This window comes from Eucalyptus grandis, chromosome 8 (genome assembly GCF_016545825.1).
Source record: "Eucalyptus grandis isolate ANBG69807.140 chromosome 8, ASM1654582v1, whole genome shotgun sequence".
In the NCBI taxonomy this organism is placed as follows: Eukaryota; Viridiplantae; Streptophyta; class Magnoliopsida; order Myrtales; family Myrtaceae; genus Eucalyptus; species Eucalyptus grandis.
Genome location: NC_052619.1, coordinates 17,091,269 through 17,101,215, shown reverse-complemented (window position 1 = coordinate 17,101,215; position 9,947 = coordinate 17,091,269). Strand labels below are relative to the sequence as shown.

General features: G+C 38.9%; 1 pseudogene; it reads right to left on the bottom strand.

Moving 5' to 3' along the window:
* Positions 1–5,326: 5,326 nt before the first annotated feature.
* LOC120287021 lies at positions 5,327–7,781 on the bottom strand (annotated as a pseudogene).
* Between the last annotated feature and the right edge of the window lie 2,166 nt (positions 7,782–9,947).

Below are 9,947 nucleotides of genomic sequence, written 5' to 3'. Positions count from 1 at the left end.
AAAAAATTGCCTCTCCCTTATAATGGTTGGCAAACTGCGCCCCTTGCATCAGCATGGTAGAGGACGCAAGTATTTCTCAGTTGGCGTAAACTCTTCAATTGATCCTCCATGATGTAATTTATATCGATTTTGCGTGGGATCTCAATTTAGAAAATCATGGGATCTAAAGCTTAGATAACACCGAGACGAATAAAAAAAAAAAACACTAAAACATTGCGTCAATATCGTTGACCGGTAAGAATCCCGGTACTTGCGACCTTGCAGGTCTGCTACTCGGGATCTCACTAATATATGACATTAAAAATAAAAATAACTTGTAATTTTTTTTAATGAGATAGAAAGATAATTGATCATTAATATTTGATACTTCTGCCGTTTGTTTAAGGCCTACAGCCACATGACACATCCAATGACGTTTTCACTGCACATGTTCATTTTTTTTTTTCTATAGTGATATAGTCAGTTATTAAAATGTTGTATTTTTTTCCCTTTTTGTTGCGAATTTCCCTTCTATAAATCATGAACACGAACACGAACACGAGCACAAAATTTTTTCGTCTAAATAATTGGTCTATTCAGCACGTGCCGATACTTTAATTGTTTTCTATATCGTGAATAAGTTATTAAGTGATGATTGGACAAATCATTAAACAGAAAAATCTCTTGACGAAAATTATCCTAGACTATTTCGTGCGCATATTCCGAAGATCTTGACATACATTATTGTATTTTAGGGTACAAGATTGGCTCTCTCTTTGTCACTGATTTTGTAAGTGTCCTATTGCCTTTGGATGGTAATTCTTTTTGTAAGTGTTCAACTTTAAAATCGGCAATGACCAGGAGTAATCATCATCGATCAAGCCCTCTTAAGTGAACACTTAAAAATAATTAGACGTGCATGATAACCAAAATTTCTGTTCCAGAAATAGTTTTTATGTTCCAGACCTGTTTCTGGAAGAGAAATCCATTTGATAAACCTATTCTGTTTTTCTATTTCTGGAATAGAAATCTATTCCAGAAATAGGTTTGGAAGAGAAATCAGAAGTAGAAAAAATCCACTTCTCTATTTCCGAAACAAAAATCAGAAATAATTTCTCCCACAAACCCTAATTTCGGTAACTCTCATCTCCTTTACGATGTCTTGCCTCCTCCTCCTCCTCCGCCGGTCGCCGCCCGCTGCCACCCACCACCGCTTGTCGGCCCCCGCTATCGCCGCCGGTTGCCGCCGATTGCCGCCGCTGCCTCCGTCGCCGGTCGCCGCAGCCGCCGGTCGCCGGTAGTCGCTGCCGCCGCGGCCCGCCGCTAGTTGCCGCTGCCGCCGTCGGTCGCCGGTCGCCGGCCGCCCGTGTAGTCGCTGGGTTGCTGCCGCCGCCGGTCACCGCCGCCGCGCGGTCACCGATCGCCGGTCGTCGCCACCGCCGACCGCCGTCACCGCCGCCGTTGCCGGCCGGCAACTCGGAAAGGAAGAAATTTTGTGTCGTTATCAAACGAATTTCTATTTTTAGAGTAGAAATTTTGTGTCGTTATCAAAAGGTTATTTTTTCTTAGAAACTCTTCTAGAAGTAGAAATAGAAAAATCTATTTCTATTAGTAAAACTATTTCGGGAACAGTAATAGTTGTCATGCGTGCCCTTAGTTTTTTATTTCTATTCCAAACCTATTTCTGGAACAAGAATCTATTTCAGAAATAGAAAAATGAAATAATGTTACCAAACATATTTCTATTCTAGAAACAAGTCTGGAAGAGAAAAATTGTTTCGGAACAGAAATCAGAGGTTGTCATGCACCCCTAAACATTTTCACATTTTGCCAACTGAGTTTATTGGGCCAATTTTAAGAAAAAATCACTGATGTGAACGCCAGCCATCTTACGTAGGATGGTTGATACTAATCTTGACAAATTCTTATAATCTTTTTAAAGAATGGAATTTTTTAATTTTTTTTTTTTTTACAGTGGCTTGTGAGAGTCATCGGGTCCTTGCAGCTATTACCGAAGACTCAGCGACCCTCACCAAACATGGCGAAAAAAAAGTAAAGGAGGAAAAGAGAAGAAAAGAAAAAAAATGGAAAAAGAAGAGAAAAAGGTTCATAAAAATTTAAAAAAAAAGTTTAAAATATTTTAAAAATTCTCCATGTTAGCGCCGCTTGTGCCACGTAAGATAATCGGTGTCCACATTAGCGATTTCCTAACAAAATTGGCCAGATGAACTCAATTGGCAAAATATTAAAATATTTAAAATTCAATTGGCATGAGTGAAAGATTAATGACCGAATTGGTAAAAGTACAATGATTTTTTTCTGATAATTTTCCCATGACTAAGTAGCATCTCTCTTCCATCCTGATTCTGATCATAGTTTAAACATGATATCATAAACAAACCACTAAGAAGGTTAGTTAGTAACCTTTTTTTATCGTTTGCCAAGCATGTCGTTCCATCATCTTTCAATAAATTCTCAAGTGGCATTTGTAGAGAAAAGTTTTCATCTCGGCTCACTGGCAAACTGAAAATTGTAATGGTCATGAGTAAACGGTCAGGATGATAACGATATTTAAAAGCACTTGTGTAGTTCTTCGCCTGTTAGTATGCTTAACTTGGAAAATGTCGAATCAACATCAATTTAACACTGTCTTTACTCGAATAGCTACAGAACTATGTAAGAAAACACAAGGAACAAGAAGAGAATCCCGAAGCTCTAGACATGGCATGACCATGAAAACTCCACCGAGAGCTGGTTTTTGTCCTCGGAGTAGATGTGAAAATGTGGCAGAATTAAAGAATAAGCAAAGATTCTTCGTATCTAGCACTGTAAGCTTGCTCGATATAGAGTGAAACAAAGGGACATTGCATAGAGTTTGCACCTATATGAAGTTCACGATGGCCGGGAGCAATCCGCACTACATGACCTCAACTTAAGTGCATCGCCGTATCAATAATCAGTTCTTCCACAAGGAGAATTGATACGCAATTTACGCTCGAATTGTCCTCTATTCACCTTTCACTTGGGGACGGTTTTCCATGAATCTCTTCCAGCTCCTCGAACCTGTTATCGAGGGCTCTTCTAAGTGAGGCCATCTATATATGATCGTTTGCTTCTGGAAGTCGGTTTATGGAGACCTTGAAGTTCAGCCTATGAATTTTGCTGTACACTAGACGGGTCCTGTTGTCGTACTTCGAACACTTATGTGAGGTTTCAATTGTTCTCGCCTTCCTCTCATGGTGCAGCAGAGGAACAAATGTCAAAGGAATTGGAAGAGACAGTTCCACAGCCTCCTGTCACAATGAATGGTCTTTCTCATCAGGATGATTCTCCAATGAGCGTGATGAACTGCAGGAATAAGTAAGAAACTCGATTCTTGAGATGTTTCTGTCTCATATCGTTTACTTTTTCTCCATTGCGTCGAACATAGTACCTACTCTAGTGATTAGCTTAACTTTCCATTTCAATCTGAAAGCTACTCACCTACATTTATAGGATTCTTAATATAAATCACCTGCTTGTGCACACTATCTTACTTGGCGAATTCTGTCATCTGCACTAGTTTAAATACATGCATCATTCGAGAGCGCAAGTGCCTTTGATGGCTTATGGCCTGAGGCATGGCGTAATTGTTTTTTTGCCTCGTCAAAAGTGTTGCGCAGAGGACCTGAATATTCTTTTGATAGGAATCGTCTGTTTAGATGATCATATTGCTACCATTGGTAGAACATACTACCAATAACAACATGATAGTCGCGGTGTGCATTCTAGTTGAACATAGTTTCAACTTCGAGTTGTGATGCTAACTGTGCTCGCACTTGTGGTTCTAAAATGTTGATGAACAGAGCTGAATCTGACAAGCTACTAGCCATTCCTGTCGGCTTTGTTGGATCAGAAGAGGTGGTAAGGTCTGCTCCACATCTTGTATCTGGCGGTAATCTTAATTGTCCTTCAATGGAAGAACAGGGAATGATAATAAATGCTGCATTAGACGCTGCACATGCACCAATTTCTCATCTCTCGAACCTCATTGACGATGGCCACCGGGCTGCAAACTTCAGGGGACCTTTCCAACCATCAGACTTTTAATGGCTCGAGGCTTGAGCCACTTGGATTCATACCCTATCCCTTTACTTTCTCTGAAGGTATTTATGATATTTAACACTTAGCTCGACATTCTGTGTCATCGATCTTACTTGGTTTGGACTACCTACTGGCGAATCTCTTCATGTAAAGGTTTGGCTTGGAATATTACTTGTCAGCATAGTTGCATAGACATGGCGGTTCTGTTCTTTTACCCATCAGTGCATTCGACTCGTGGTGCAACAAATCTGAAAAAAGCTTTTATATGATATTTGAGAGTCAGCTTTCAGCAGTGATCTCGAACGATTTCGTGTTCTCCAAACCGAGACTTGTTCAGAGTCATTGAAAGCCTTCAATTTCTGACCTTGTACTAGGAAGGTCCTTCCTGCTTTATCTGTTTCTAGATACTTTAAAAACCATCTAAAGTAATTGAAAAGACCATGCGGAAAAAGTTAATTGCTGTTGTACTTGGCGAGGCAACCCAAGTTTAAGTAGCAGCATGCACTTTTGCTACTTCTCTATGTATTCTTACTCCTGATGAATGGCGTTGTTTGTAGCTTCCATTCAGGAGTACCTTGCTAATTCGGCATCAGGTCAGGGTTCTCTGTCTGCAATATCCGAGTGAAGTGGATATCGTGCGTTCCTTATCAACATCGGTGTTTGGAGGAATGTTTGCTAAGCAATAAGACTCATGTGCAGGGGACAACAGTGAGGAATATAGTACTTGTTCGGAAGAATGTAAGGCACCATCTCATGACTTATCATCGAGTGAATGCACAAATTCTTACTGCATTGAGATATTGTGCTTTTGTAATACATCACATCCTCTAACATGACATCACATGTTCAATTTCTATTCATCGTAAAGGCAAAAATTGATAGCCACAATCGTTCATCGGTTAGGTCGAAGTCAGAGATTGCTTGAGCATGTAGCTGATGACGAGCTGGTTGATCGAGCGGGGGTTGAAGAGTGGGGGTGAGAGCTTTAGATGGAAACGAGAGAGATTCGTTGCTCAAAATGCAAACATTACCATGAAGAAAAAATTACATTGTTATGCCAAGAGGATTCACACAAAACAAAAATTATAACGAATGCCATACAACATTCATTGTCATTTATAAAACATGGACATAATGAGTCTAATAGAAAACACCGATGCTATATGAAAAACATGTAAAAGCTTCATAGATTACATTATCAATGATGGTACATGCTGATAGTATTAATTATATTTTGCATCATATTTCTACAAGAGGAGAACAATCACACAATACATGATTTTGTAAACTCATTGCCGTGGTCAAATTGGTAACTGCTAGAAATTATTGGAGCACTTGACGAAGATGAGACCATTTCAAGTTCTATCTCATTGTTGTCATCATCAATTGGTGCCTCTATCGGATACAAAAACGGTTTTGGAGGTAGTTGTAGTTTATCAATATCTCCTTCAAGCATATCTAGAACTTTCCTCATTGATGGCCGATCATTAGGGCTCAGCTGTATACACCATAGCGCAACGATTATCATCTTCCTTGTTTCTCTTTCCTCTTCTATGACTTCTACCCTCTCAACCTCCTTTTCTTTGCTAAGTTGATCAAAAATCCACAAAGGAAAGTAAATTTGACTTGAATGCTCTGCATGTGCATTTATATTTCTCCTTCTACCGGCCATTTCCATCAACATCATCCCAAAACTGTAAACATCGGCTTTATAAGAAATGCCACCAATGTCTTTGTAGAATAGCTCAGGTGCCATATAACCCAAGGTTCCTCTTGCCGCAGTCAACGATACTATGCTATGACCGATGGGATAAAGTCTTGCAAGTCCAAAATCAGAAATTTTGGAGTGAAACTTTGGTCTAGGAGAATGTTGTGCGGCTTGATATCAAAGTGTAGAATTTGCATATCACATCCCCGATGTAGATACTCTATCCCTCTAGCTATGCCAAGAGAGATCTCATGCATTTTCTTATAATCAAGAGGATCATCACCATCCTTATTTGAAATGTGTTTATCCAAAGAGCCATTCGGCATGAAATCGTAGACCAGAGCTTGTTTGGAGTAATCAAAGCAAAAACCAACAAGTTGCACTACATTGATGTGGTGGATCCTTCCAATTGTGGCCACTTCACTAATAAAATCTTGGCCATTAGATTCTGGTTTGTTCAAAATCTTAACTGCAACTTCATTGCCACTTCTAAGGATTCCTCTATACACAGAGCCATATCCCCCCTCACCTAATTTGCATTTGAAATTTTGTGTAATCTTCTTGATATCCGAGTAAGAGTACCTTATGGGCAAAAAGTTATTGTGAGCTTGTAGGAATTCTTCGATGTTTGCGTCGATCGCCCAATGTCTTCTCATCCACTTATAGATTAGAAGTATCAGCACACATGGAGCTCCAAGTATGAATCTTGCTGCGACGTAGATGGCTACATAGAAATTGTCCATAGATTAGTGCAATAAAAAGAATTTTAAATGCAAAAAAATCAGAGTGCTTGAGATCATCATAGTTGTGAGGAGAAAAGACCCAGCAGTCATACCCAAGAAGAAGGCGAGGCGCCAACCTACAATTTCCGCGTACCAATGCTTGGCCCGCGCAGAATTACGGGTGACTGCAACAGATTAATTAGAGTAGGCGATCAATCAATGAAGAATTAAATTTATCATTTTAGCAGTCAAACAGAAATATAATTTACTCTCCATGACAGTGCTCAGATCACAGTAAATTCAATTCATTGGGGAATCCATGCCATCGTAGCATGACATTTCTCTTGAAAAAAGCGATTTTGCTTTTGTTCACATATATATACCAAATGATTCATAAGTTCACGCCTCGCTGCGCGTAATTCTAATTTACAAACGTCATTCAATACGCGTGCAGTTTATTCAACCGCATAACAATAACAGCCATGCAAGGGACACGAGCAACAATTATATCAACCATTTTTCCCCAAACAAAAATGAAGCAACAATGTCAAATCCAGAAAGAAAAAAAGCTCCAAGATTCGTAAAATAAAAAGAGCAGTGCATGCCGACCCTACTAAGAAATCTATTTAAACTTTTCTACTTAAGTGATGTGGCAATTTTTTTTCTATTATGTTTTTAAAGAAACTAGTGTCTTAATGTGTGGATTTTATTAAAAATACCCAATTAAAACCTGCCACGTCACTTGGTAAGTAAATTTTGATCAGATCTCTTAGTGAAGCTAGCATTTAAGGAAAGGAGGAGGAGGAAGAAGAAAAAAAAAGAAAGAACAGCTTAAGGGAACGTCGCTTACGGATATAATAGCCGCAGAACCCCCTTCGGTTAATAAAACTTAAGAAGTGACATGGAAAGAAACTTTTCTCATAAAAGTAGCTCCCATAAAAGACAGTGAATCCCTCGACCATCTTGTTGTGGAGGTCCTTGTATGGTAAGCTCCCATACTGATCCCCTTTCCGCCCTGAGATTTGATCCGATGCGAATGCCATCATGGTTACGGTGCAAGAGTCCTTGATATCCCTTGCTCGTAGATCTCCATGTACATCGTATGAGTACACCTTCATTTGGGAAAAATAAGGAGTTGTGTCGGCAGAATATGCGCCCTCAATACATGGTGTGGCATCAATATAAGAAGTAGAAGTAACAGGTTGTGAGCACTTCATGAAGGCCACAGTGTCATTTTGATATGGATATAGATTGAAATCACCAAATGGACTAGACCAATTGAAGTACATCAATGGGTAACGAGGAAGGGATAAGCAATTACCCTTTTGCAGTCCATCATCAACCACCGTGATAATACCAGAGAAGTCATTTTGGTCAATATAGGAACCGTAATGAATCGACTTCACATAATATCGGCCAGCATATAAATATAGAACAGTGTGGTTATTTTCACAAGCTAGCTCATACCAAGAGTGACCGCAGTCTTTTGGATCGCCTTTCAATCTAAAAGGATAACTTATGTTACGGATCTCACCGCAAGATGAAGGGGCACACAAGTGATTCTTCTTCGCATGGCAGCTCGTCCCTAACAATAGCAGAACATGCAATATGAGAAGTAAAACAGGGAGCATGAATATCGAGCTGCGAGAAATAATCATCTCTTTATGGTTTGGTCTGATGCAATGGAAGTTTTAGCTCACTTGGTAATGCGAGGGATGCTTAATAAAGGGTTGGGAGTCATCGGTCATCGAAATGTCCAAGTCAACCCTAAAACAAAGTCTAGCGAAGAAAAACTTAAAAAGTATGGCCCTGCAAAAACACGATCTCGAGTGATAGATAGCTTTCACATTCATTAGGAGGAAATTTCTCTGCATTTTCCAGATTTGATTTTTCTTGGCAAATTAATTCTCTCTAGAAATTTATTTTACTATCTTAAAAAAGAATCGGTTTGTTTTGTACCCTAAACTCAATCAAAATCCTTTCAAACAAGGCATCTGGCGTTCTATTTTATTTTCAAGGCTAATATTTCATAAGTGTCGCTTCGTTAAATTTTGAAGACGAAAAGGAAAAGGATGATGTATTTCATCATATAAATATTTTCATTTTTGAGAAAAAATAAATTAGTAACCAAGAAAGAGGATAATGTTAAATAACGGGTACATAGATTTTAACTTTTGTAATGTCGCTTTCCACAAAAATAGAAAGAAAATAAGGAATGGGCGCTTCTTGCTTATGGATGATGTGAAACTTTATGAAAGAAAGAAAGCAATATGGTAAATTCTCAACTAGTGATGGGACCGGCACATCTCGATTAGAAACTCAATTGTGTCATCGTGGATTGACACACGCAAGGACTATAGATGCAACATTTGAATTCACAAAAATAATGTGACGTTTACTTATTCACTATGCTTAAATTTTAAAATCACTCTCTTGTAATTGTGCTATAATTATGAATATGACCGTCGTCTCTTTTTCATTATTGAATCACTTAATGAATGAACATACGATCTCAACGAAAAAGACAATATGATCATTTCTCAACCAATGATCAATCAATGTGGGTCTCGATTAGAAATTCACTTCCTTCGTCATTCTTGACATGCGCAAAGACTATAGGTGTAATATTCACTTGCACAAAAATAAACTAATACGTACTTATTCACTGTCAATTGAAATATTATTCTTGTGGATCAGTCAATCACTCGCCTATAAAATAATCTCATCTTTTTCTCACAATAAATCAAACCGACCTATTACAATATCCAATTGAAACGTGCCTTATCACTCAGTAAGTAAATTTTTATACGATGCCTTAGTAGAGCTAACATTTAAGAAAAAGGATGAGGATGAAGAAAGAAACAAAGAAAGAACTGGGAAAGTGAGCTTTCGGGAATCATGGTGTATGCACCTTTCCCTTTGGTATCTGAAACCTAAGTAGCAAAATTCGAAACTTGTTGGTGGCAAGAGTTTATAATAGGAGATAGTGAATGCCTCGACCATCATGTCGTGGAGGTCCTTATACGGAGAGCTTGCACGATTATACCGATCCTTTTTCCACCCTGGGATATAATGCGGTATTAAAGCCTTTATGGTTATGGTGTAAGTATCCTTGATGTCCCCAACTCGGAGATCAAACCCATGTACAACGTATGAGTACACCTTCCTTTGGGAAAAAAATATAGGGGGCATATCCGAAGGGTATGCTCCCTCAATACATGGTTCAGTATTGACTTATGAAGTAGAAGCAAGGGGCTGTGAGCACTTCATAAAGACCACCGGCACAGCTAAGAACCACATGGATCATGATCACTAAAGTTGGAGGGCGCCATTGAGTAATGAGGGAGAGATGAGCAATTACCTTTTTGCAGTCCATCGTTTCGCCATCAAATGATTATTTGCTAAGATTGGAACGGTAGTAAATTGATTTCACATAATATTAGTCAGCACATAGA